Source organism: Nicotiana sylvestris, chromosome 7 (genome assembly GCF_000393655.2).
Source record: "Nicotiana sylvestris chromosome 7, ASM39365v2, whole genome shotgun sequence".
In the NCBI taxonomy this organism is placed as follows: domain Eukaryota; kingdom Viridiplantae; phylum Streptophyta; class Magnoliopsida; order Solanales; family Solanaceae; genus Nicotiana; species Nicotiana sylvestris.
Genome location: NC_091063.1, coordinates 82857343 through 82869180, shown reverse-complemented (window position 1 = coordinate 82869180; position 11838 = coordinate 82857343). Strand labels below are relative to the sequence as shown.

The window sequence follows — 11838 nt, the reverse complement described above, 5'->3', positions numbered from 1 at the left end:
AAATGGAACAGACAGGAAAAGGAAAATACCTCAGGAACTCGGAAACTGGACGACCCTGATTCGTACTCAAACTCGAACTCTTTGAGGTCGAACGGACCTTAATCGAGTGTTCTCAATTGAGAACACTTCAACTAAAGTCGATTAGACCCCAAATCATCCTTTAATTTGGACAGATTTCAACCTTTGGCTTTCTAGGGTTCTTGGGGGTTTGATTTGGGGTTTGAAAGGTTCTGGTCTGATTCGAACCAAACCAACGGTGGTTTGGTGACGAGGGAGATCAGGGAGATGTCTGGTGTGAGTTTGGGGCCGGTTGGGGTAGGTTTAGGTTCTGCTTGAATATTCGATTGCAGATTCGAGAAGCTGGAGGTTGATTTGAGGCAAACGGTTAACGAATCTATAACGAGGGTGATCACGGGGTGCCATGGTGTGCGTTTGGGGCTGGTTGGGGTAGTTTCAAGTTTTGCTCGAATCTTCGATTGAAGATCCGAGAAGCTACAAGCTAATTCGAGCAAAACGGGTAAGGGATTCGTGGAGAGGGTGGTTAGGTGCTCTAGGGGTGTTAGTTTCATGGTCATCGGCGTTGTTGCCGCCGACTTTCAGGCGAAGGGGTTTCAGGGCGGCTAGGGTTTGGAGGGTTGTTTGGTTTGTCTCTGAAAGGGACGATGAACAGGGGTATGGCTTAGGGGGGTGAGGTTAGAGGTTGGACTTATATACGGAGGGGGTGGTTTAATCCTGGCCGTTGGATCAAGCACGATCAATGGCTTGGATCAATTCATTTAAAGGAAACGGTGTCGTTTGGAGTAGTACTGGGGCAGGGTCGATCCGAGGGCAAGTGGCTCGGGTTGTGGGGATTGTTCTAAGGCGTTGGATCAAATGAAATGAATGGCCTGGATCTATTGGCTATATACGACGTCGTTTGGATATATCTGGAGATTGACTGGACCGTTCGATCGAGTGAGATCAACGACCCAAATTTTTCATGCCCGAACGGTGTCGTTCCACCTGCCCCCAAGACTGGTTGGGTTGGACCGGGTAAGAGGGTATTTGGACTGGGCCTGAACTGTTTTTTAAAATTGGCCCAGTCCGATTTTCTTCTCTTGTTTCTTCTTTTTCTTCTATTTTCTTTTTAATTCCTTATTACCAACTAAAAATCCTAATTAAATTATAAAATTGACAATTAACTAAAACATTAACTCTTAATAATCTATCACCCGAAATTAAACATCAAATAAGGATAAAATCACACAATTCGAACATTAAATGCAAAAAATGCAAAGTACATATTGTTTGTGATTTTTCCATTTTGTAAAACAAACTTGTTTGTTTAATTAATTCCTAAATTATAAAATTAAATCCTAAATGCACATGCAACCCATATTTTTGTATTTTTCTTAATTAAAGTAGAAATAAACATGCACAGACAAAATACAAATAAATCACAAACAACACAAAACCATTTTATTTTGAATTTTTTTTGGAAGTAGTTCTCATAGGGCAAAATCACGTGCTCACACCCGGGACCAGTGAAAGCTTTCATGATGAAGCACTGAGGCTTGAGACATAAATAAAGAAAAACTGTTAAACTTCTGTTAAGGCAAAAAGAACTCTTCAAAGATACGAAGAGAAGAAGGTATACCCTGTTCAGCGGCTGCTGAGCCTCGTTGAAGAGGTTTGGCCCATCTACATCGTTCATCTACACTTGGTCCTCTTTAGTTACTAAGGAACGAAGATAGTTGCCACTCCGACTTGCTGGATAGCATGCTAGTATCCGCGGGCATTCCGGTCAGGGTCTACATTTAGGGGTGGAATTTTTTCTCAAGATTTGGGCTCGAACTTGGCCCACCTTACTTCGGTTGTACAACCCTCTTCGGGATCTCCAAGTGGCCAAATCCGGGGTAATTCTCCAGCATGCCTATATCCAAGCCGATGAAAAATGAATTGGGAGCCTCTTCCATGGCTCAGGATGCCTCAGTTGATTTTTATATGGTAGCCCAAGCCTCGTCTAAAAAGGCCTCCATATGAGGTGGTGACTCCGGCACCAGTGTTTCCCGAGGTGGTCTCCCTCGGAACCGGAGGAGCTTCTTGCGAAGTAGTATCTACTTGACTTCTTCGAGCCCCGAGCTATTGAGGACTCAGGCTTTCGAGCATCCCCTTCCGGGGGCGCCAACTCCAGGTCAACATCAATCGGCTTGTGCGTGATGAATTCCATATCGTCATCATCATCAGGATAGTCCTTAAGCCTGTAAAGAGCTTCAGAATTCAAGACACGGGCATTGGAAGTGTTTTTGGTCCTCTTGTTGACCTTGACCACAATCATTTTCTTCTTCTTAGCCTTGGCAGGAGCGTTTGAGGAGTTGGGAGACCTTTTCTTCTTCTTTGTTTTCTCCTCCTTCTTCGCAGCAGCTTCAGCAGTAGGTTGTAGTGAAGTAGAGGGTTTTTAGATGGGGACGAGGCTACGGACTCGGTGATTGCTCAAAGTTTGGTGGTCTTGGGTAAGCCTGAGGAAAAAGGCTTAGTCATAACAATGACAAGAGAAAAACAGCCTAAAGAACAATTCAACCAAAAAAGAAGGGCACTTACCATGAGAACGAGCCTCCCACCTGCCTTTAGAAAGCTTTCACCACTCACGCTCGGGATATGTGAGTTGTTGTATATGCCCTCAACCCATTCTCTAAAATGAGGGATTGCATTGTGGACTCGGGAAACAACTGCATGCCAAGTAAAACAAATAATGAGAAAGAAGAGTATATTCAAAAGAGTACTTTGACAACTTGAGGGGAAGTGAACTTATGTTTTGAGTTCCACTTCTCAAGGAATGGCAGGAACTTAGAAGGTATGAGATCCTCGGTCTTTATCCGCTGCCATCCTCGATCCCTGTCCTCGTCTATACAGGAGAAGAGAGCCTTCTTTGCCTGATGGACGAGCTTGATTAACCCCCCTCGGAAGATTCGGGGGCTGTAGACTCGGAGCATATGGTCAATAGTGAACTGAGGCTCCTCCATGTTGTTAGCGAAATGACGGAGGAGGGTAACAATCCTCCAAAAAGATGGGTGAATTTGTCAGAGGCAGATCTCGTACCTCTTACAAAACTTGAGGATCACTGTATCTACCGGACCAAACGTGAAAGGATACGTATAAGCGCTTAAGTATCCTTCCACGTACGTCGTGAAATCCTCATCGAGACTGGGAACCACTATATCTTTGTCTTCCCATTTGCAATCCTCTCGGACCACTTTGAGTGTTTCCTCGGTGATGGAGCAGACATACATCCATGCTTCATCACCTCGGTCTCCTTGTGCAAAGGCTTATTCGACCTTGAAGTCGTTATCCATGGGGCAACCACCAGGAATGAACTCTCTAAGAGAAGGTCCTGGGGCCACTATCGAAAGTGTCGCTTCGGTGCTGGTGGCCGAGGAACAAGTTGTCGGGGCAGTGCTTTGGGGTACCGATTTCGAAGTCTTAGCCATCCTAATATGGAAATATGTAGTTTTGAAGATTTGGTATGAAGGTTTGAAGATTTGTTATGAAGGTTTGAAGATAAGTTATGAAGCTATGAAGAATAGGTTATGAAGATTTGAAGGATTGATGAACAGATGAAAAACTTGAGGGTAACTCTAGATTCTAGAAGGTACAAAATCAGAAAGTAAAAATTGAAAAAAGGAAACCGAACCTTTATAGGGAATGAATAATGAATGTCTGGCGTTTCACATTTAGTAATTACCGAGGATAGTCATCCGGCAGCTGACATGTGTCCAAATTCAGAATGACGTGACTGATGGGACGTTTTAGCTCGTCAACTTGCTTATGGTGTATGAAGGAAGGAACCAGGGTCAACTAGTCACTTCTCGTCGTTGTTATAAATCTACTCTCCAAGAAGTGAGAAGATTATCTGTGTATGGGTAAATTCAGGGATAAAGGGTCCCCCGATTTTTCTATGAAGAAATGAGGGACAACGCGGTTTGATGCTGGCTCGGGTAAGGCCGAGGACGACCACAGATCAGAGCCCGGGGGGACAAATGATACGTCGGGAATAAGTCATAGCCGAACATGGGAAGAATCAAGCTCGAGCAAAATAAAAAATCGAGGTTAAAGGGAGGATGGTTAAAGAGGACGAAGTAGGAGTTGAAATATCTTCTATTAACCGGATATTACGGCGCAGATCATGCCCGATATTTACTGCGTATCATGTTTTACTAGAATAAAAGGATTTTTACCTTATTTAGACTTGTACTAGGATTGAAACTCTCCTACTATATAAAGGGGAGAACCTTTTTATTTTTGGGTCACTGTTGGCACGCATATCAAAGAAATAAAGTTTACTTTTGTCTTTAACAATTGTTCAAGTGTTCTCCAGCTATTATCTCATTCAACTGAAACCGAGCTCCACTCTTCGATTGGGACCAGTCTTTAACGTTCAAGTCTAACGCCAGGCTCAATTACTTCGTAGTATTTGGTTTAATTGTTTTGCTTTACTTTAATTCAATTATTTGTTGTTTCTAGATCATTTGTGTTAAATTGAATCACGTATCCTTTAAATCGCGTATAAATTTAATTATTACTCATTTAAAGGGTAAGCAAAAAAGCATGCATCATAATGATACTAATAACAGCTAAGTTTCTTGTCTACCAATTTATTGGAGGTCAAGGATGTAACATAAATACAAATAAAAGAAAACAAGTGAGAACCAAGAATTTTGAAAATCTGGTGAACGATCGAGACTACAGCTATAGAAAAGCAAGCAGAGAACTGTTATAATGGGAGTCTTTGATGTGACTGACCACTATTTTTGTGTTATTGGAATATGCCTAGCTAATTTGTGCCCAGAAAAAAGATAGAAAAAAGAAGAGAGAATGTTTCAAGCTAATTTTTACTCATCAATAGAAAAAATAACTTCAGCGTATCAGAATAAAAATTAACTGTTGGACTTGGAAGATTTCTGTAACATTGATAACATCCGAGGGTAGTGTTTAAGACATAATTAAATAAATAAAAGTGTCTTCTCTCTCACATCTTAAGCTTTTAGATGAGATGATCACACACTTTAACATGATTTTAGAGTAGGCAAATGTCCTAAATTCAAGTCTCACCGCCACCCAATATTAAAAAAGAAGTTTCACATGTTTGGCTTATGAAAAAGAATCAAGCCCGCACGTGAGGGGCGTGTTGAATATATAATCAAACAATAAAAGTATGTTCTCTCTAACAGCTTAAGCATTTAGATAAAATAGTCATACACTTCACCTACAGTAAGTGCATGCATTTAACCCCATGTCTTACTCTTTGGATAATGTTTTAACCCAATTAAACTTTTCTATAATAATTTTATTTGTTATGGTCATTTTTTGGAAGCGGAGTATTGTTATAGCAAACATATATTATAATATAACATGAAAAATTAGTTCAAAAAAACTTGATTGTTATAATGAAGTATTGCTATAGAAGATAACTGTTATATAGAAATTTGATTGTATATCTAATGAATTGTATCTATAGAAAATGCTAGTACAATGCATATTGTTGAATTAAAGCGAAAAATATATTTGTTAGCATATTTAATTTGAATGTTAAAGACATACACTCACGTATTCATTTCTAATTTTTACTGAAATCACTAATCATTTTGGGTAATAGACTTATAGAATAATATTTCCTAAAGGAACTTTTATTGTCAACGTCATATAACAAAATTACGTGCATATTTCCCAAAAGCACATACAAGAAAAGTTTCTCTTAATGAGTTATTATACTATACATAATGGATTAAGGTGTTCCTTTTATCTAAGGTGAAATGCAAATATAACCCCGATTTCCCTATATAATCAAGATGAACATGCAGTGTCAACATCATCCATGATTAATCTAATTGACTAATTATTTACAAAGTCCAAAGTTTTAACCAAAAAAAAGGAAAATCAAAATGAATTGACTAATTTATATTCAAATAACTATGGATGCTCATTGTAATGTAATTTAACTTCTAGTCACAAATAAATTTTATCATAGAAAAACAATGGTCGGTCAGAAAACTCAACTTCTTTCTGCGACGGTTGGTGAGTTAGTAGATTACAGAATAAATATTGGGTATAAAAATAAATATATTAAAAATAAGATTATTAATGGATGAAGCATAAAGGTGTAGATCATTTGACAAGAAACAAACCGCAACCCTAAAAAAATACAATTAAGCACTACGCGATGTACAATGCTATAAATTAGTAATGTAAACGTGCATAGTATTCTGTTCAAATGACATAGTGGGCACCAACGAAGGAATATATAGTTCCCCAAAAAAATATATAAAACAAAATACTACAATATAGATTATGCGCCAATATCGACATGTCCAGTTAAGATGTTTTGTCCAAGGAAAAGGATATTTTAGTTCTAATAATTTATACCATATTAGTACAAAACAAAATATTTGCAAACATTGCATGTGGCCAACGGTAAATAAGTTGGTGAATTGCTAATACAGATAAAGCTAACGGATTTATGTAAATTTTCTGATGGATTTAGAAAGTCAGGAACAATCGTCTCCTATGGGATAGCATATCTCAGTGGTAAAATAGTGTTTTTGTTTTCTTTCTTAAATTATAGTTTCATGAGTTTAAATCAAAGAGAATAAATGGACTTTTCTATTTCTATTATAACATAATTAGGCTTTTCTATTCTATACTCATGATAACTATATCAAAATAATAATGATAAATAATTGCAAGTTTGTATTTTTATTTAATAAAATTATCATATACTCCACTTATCAAAAGGCCTTCTGAAAGAAGAACGATCGTTACTTTTACATTTATTTCTTACTTCTCACCTCGAGTATCAAAGATATTGAGCATAAGAAAATAACTCTAAGATCATTATTTTAGCGTTGTATTACACCTTAATAACCATGGAACACGATGGAGTATTTTTGCTAGATGTTGAAGGGATAGTTATTTCAGAATTGAGGACCAGATGATTTATTAATTAGAAAAACAGTTCTCATTATGCTTTAAAATGAACTTAAGCATATTGTAATGGCAAAATTAGGATAAAGAGTGTTTATTTGTTTATAGTAAAGGCATAACATATATGTAATGCAGAGTGCTTATGCAATATGATGCAAGAGATGATCTCATATTACCCTTCAGATTCATGCCCATTATAATATCATATGGTTTGTTGATAAATCAAAAAAGTTAAAATATCACAATATAAAAATGTCACCAAATGATTGTATAAGAAAGTTCCTAGATGGGACTTAGATTGGCATATGGCCGCACATGGCGCTATGAGTTAGCAAATTGGGAGAGACGGCTCTCCAATAATTCACATTAATATGTGATTTTAATTTGGTTGGGTCCTAGGGCTTGATTTATCCTATTGTTTAAATTTTAGCACGACTAGTGTACTCTTATCACAAATCCAATATTAAGCTGTACTCGAATAGTCAACTAACTTATTTTCCTTGAACGGCAAATAGTTAAGAAACTAGCATAGTATTAAACGTTGAAAGTACATTCCATTAAAACCAAATATTTCATTTTTTATATGCGTGAAGCATGCCACAAATTTTTTGTTCCGAGCTTCGATTCAATAATTTTCAACTAAAGTTAGTGGTAAGACCTATCTGCATGTCGAAATTGTAGGTTTCATGGATTATTATTAAAAATCTAATACGAAGCAAAATTCTTGAAGGAAAGGTGTTACTCTTTGATAAATAAAAGAAGAAAATACTATTTGAAAAAATATATCTTGATACATAAAGATTCGATATAAAAAAGTTGGAACCCAAAAGAAAAACGAAGAAAGAATTCAAGAAGTGTGTAACTGAATCCAATTTCCCATTTTGACATTTTCAACCCTCGAGGAATTTATTTTAAAAAAAAGGCCCACAAATTTTGAACAATGACGTTTTGCTACAAGGTGCAGTCGGATATTATGATAAATTGGATGGAGCGCACTCGAATACGCGTTTGTGGCCTTAAGAATTGTTCAACAGAAAAGGACGCTATAATTGTTTGCACGATGATGTAATTTATTACACATTCAATTTGAGCTTCAAACTTTTTGTTATTTTGTCAATTACTTCCCAAGTATTATTGTTTTTCTCTCTCCCCTCCCTTTGCTTTTTTCCCTTTGTCAGGTCATATTCACTACTTAATTAAATGAGTTATATGATGTTGAAATCAATATGAAATACCACATACGAACGAGGACTTGACTTCTTGATTTTGAAGTGCACATTGCGTTTATCACAATAACCTTTTGTTTTTTCACAATTTTATTCAAAAAATAAGTTTTGACATCTCCGAAGTTTCCCTAATTAAAGTTTGGGACATTGCAAATTTTTTATTATTGTTTCTTTTTATTAGATTTGAACATAAGATGCATAAAGAATTCAAAGACCGGATAGAAATATTAAATATCAAATATGCTTTTTGTTTGTTACTTACATACTTTCTATTAGCATAACCACCTTTAGGCTTCAACAATGGCGGATTTACGTAGAAAGTTATGGGTGCTCAAGCACCCATTATTTTTACCCGAATTAAGTATATTTACATAGACAATTAGCAAAAAATTAAGATAAGTAATGAGTGAGTACTCATAGCTTAATTCTTTTACTATCTTTTCCGGAACTTTTTTCGACGAGGACCGATGACTTTAAAACTTTAAATCCGCTACTGAGCTTCAATGGAAGAAAAAAAAAGGCGACTTATATTTTCTATTTGCTCGAGAAAGCAGTCAATCTTTAAATGTACGGAAAAAATAATAGTATGTATTTCTTGTAGTTGTATCAATTTTCAAAGTGGGTTCTCAACCTATGCTTCTTCTAGATAGTAAATTTTCAGAGACAACTCCACATCAAGCCCATTGGGCCCAAGACGAGGTGGGCTTTCAATGTCAATATCAGGTCCAACACACAACAATTCAATGTCAGGCCCAACACACAAGCAGTCATGTTACCTGGATTTCGGTAGTTGACAATGCTTTGGAACATAGAAATATTACGCGACAAAGCAAATATATACACTCTATTTAGCATTTGTAGCTATACTCTCAGAAAATTATCATTGGTAGCTATATTTGAGTTTTATAGCAAATTTACATGTAGTAATGAAACAAGAAATCAATTGTTTGAACTGAAACAAGAGAGCAACCTTAGTTGGTTAGAGCACCCTCTAATTAGTAAGCGAAGGTCTTACAGTTGATAAAGGTCGTATTCGTTGCACGAACAAATACAATTGTGCGACCGAATACAATTGATATAGACTGTATTCGTCGCCCGAACGAATACAGTTGACGCGGACTGTATTCGTTGCGCATCTAAATAAAAGTGATATAAGTTGGTGACAATTGAACAGTGATCACTACAAATGGTAATTAGGCAAATCATAATTACATATGGTAATTAGACTCCACACTATAGTGCTTTATGAAAATTCATCTATTTTTCTTAAATAATCTGTCACGTCCCAAACTACCCCTTAGACGTGACTGACACCTAGCTAACACCACCTGTCGGGCGAACCATACTTTCTTACCTTAGCCATTAATTTGCAGCATTTGATTAATTAAATGAGTATCCAAATAATCTGATAACTATTACGAACAATTAATATCTTAAAATATTAGATTAAAACTGTAGCCCAAATCCCACACTAGACCATGGAGCATCTAAGAGAATTACAAAAGGCCTCATATGAATAAATGATAAAGACTCTTTGAGCAGCCTCCACGAACAATGCGGCGACTCACCTCAATAACTGAATCAACTCTAGCGAACTCGTCGGCTACTAGCTCCGTCTTCACCAATAGTATCTGCATGGACATGCAGGTAAGGAGTGAGTTATACGTAAATATAACCCAGTAAGATCATCGATCCGCCACTCTGAATACCTCTGGAACAAGTGTTAGAAAATACAAACACACAACGCGCACACAAATAATATTCACAGAAATTCCTTTATAATATAATTACTCTATAAGATCCAAATAATTATTCAACAATGCTACATATATCTCAATACAATCTACACTAAGGACTTGTCATTAACGACAGTGTAGGAAATTAACCAAACACCTCAACGAATCCACGAAATACACAATACCCAAAATCTATCACGGCGGCATACACAATTGCCCAAATATATAGCGCGGCACACACAATGCCCCAAATATATAGCGGCGACATACACAATGCCCCAAATCTATCACGGCGGCATACACAATGCCCCAAATCTAATCACGACGGCATGCACAATGTCCCAAATATATAGCTGCGATATACACAATGCCCCAAATATATTACGACAACGAAGAAATAATTTCTAACGCCCCAATGCCATAGCACAAGGCTACGCCACATCACACTACACTACAAATTACTTATTAAATAATTTTAGCTTTTTACAAAATAATATATATTTGTGGCTGGTCAAAGACCACCGATTCTGCCAAGCGCACGCTCGTTCCAACACATGGACCAGACAAAAAAAAAAAAAACTTTCAAAACGAATTTTGGAAAAGCAAGCACCCAAGACTTAAAATCTCACTTACCTCGCTAACGGGACATTCACCAATCCTTCAACGTTTATAACACCAACCAAACGGCCTCCAATGACCACAATCTATACAAAATATTTACTAACAATGTCAATTAGCTAGTTGGATTCAAATCCCAACATCTCAATCCGTACTCACTAATTAATTGAAATTCCTATAGATTAAAACTTATATTCCAGTAATAATAATTCTAGAGTAGAAATTAAGGTATCTCCTTTTAGAAACCAAAACAGTAGCGTTTTATCATCCTATAAGCCATCAAATACTCTAAAATTGTGAAGTAAGTATCTCTCATTTTAGAAATCAAAACAGTAACATTATATCATCATCTAAGCCATCAAATGTTCTAAAATTGTGAAGTCCAAATCGATTCCTTTAGTTTATATCCTATTCTTATACCTAAAACTTTAAACACTCAATTATTAGGCCATAATTATTTATCTCGATCATTACTACAATCATGCTTCATAAAATTCTAGTTGTCATTATTATTCGATCAAATTGAAATTGCAATACCAAATAATAATACCTGAAGCCTCTTAGAATAAGTCAGAAATCTCCACGGTCTTTTTTTTTTTTTTTGCGCAAGTATATCTTTCTATTATTATATCTCCCACTGAACACTAAGAAACCAAAACTCACTTATTCTATACCTAGGTCCCTAAAACATGGCAGCATTTAGAATGGGCTTGGACCACTTCTTTCAACCATATTATGATCCAAAATTACTATATAATTTACTAGTATGTGTTATTGTAAATTAAATCTACTAGTCAATTATTTAGTATGCTATATAATATATTACATAAATTTTCTTCTACTAGTTTATATTTTCCCCAATAGCTATAAACTCAATTAATCACTAATTTTATAATTGATGAATATAAAAAATATCGGGTTATTATACAATCAAGTAATGTAGTGACTAACTTCCAACTAAGAAACATTCACCTATATCCAAAATGCGAACTAATTAACTATTCGTCGATTGCAAACTTATCCGGAAACTATATATAGTTGAATCTTTAATTTTATTAACCTGAATGGGGATGTTCTAATATTATTAACCGACATGCAACAGAAAAACAATCGAGCACTAGGTTGTATTTTTCGAACTAATATGTGTATATATAGTAGGAGTAGTCTTCTAATTCAGATGTTTCTAACTCTTTGGACTTATTGTTCATCTGCTTGTTCGTAATCTTTGTTCAAAATCAGAAAATCGGAGAAGGAAAAATTAGTTCAATAAATAATGCATAAAATAATTCTGAGCCTACAAG

The 11838-nt window shown here is 36.1% G+C and overlaps 1 long non-coding RNA gene across 1 annotated transcript; it reads right to left on the bottom strand.

Moving 5' to 3' along the window:
* Positions 1 to 9557: 9557 nt before the first annotated feature.
* LOC104247238 (uncharacterized) lies at positions 9558 to 11147 on the bottom strand. Its single transcript, XR_716149.2, has 3 exons — positions 11088 to 11147; positions 10553 to 10623; positions 9558 to 9814 (listed from the first exon to the last, which is right to left on the bottom strand). It is a non-coding gene; the product is annotated as an uncharacterized lncRNA (long non-coding RNA).
* Positions 11148 to 11838: the final 691 nt, after the last annotated feature.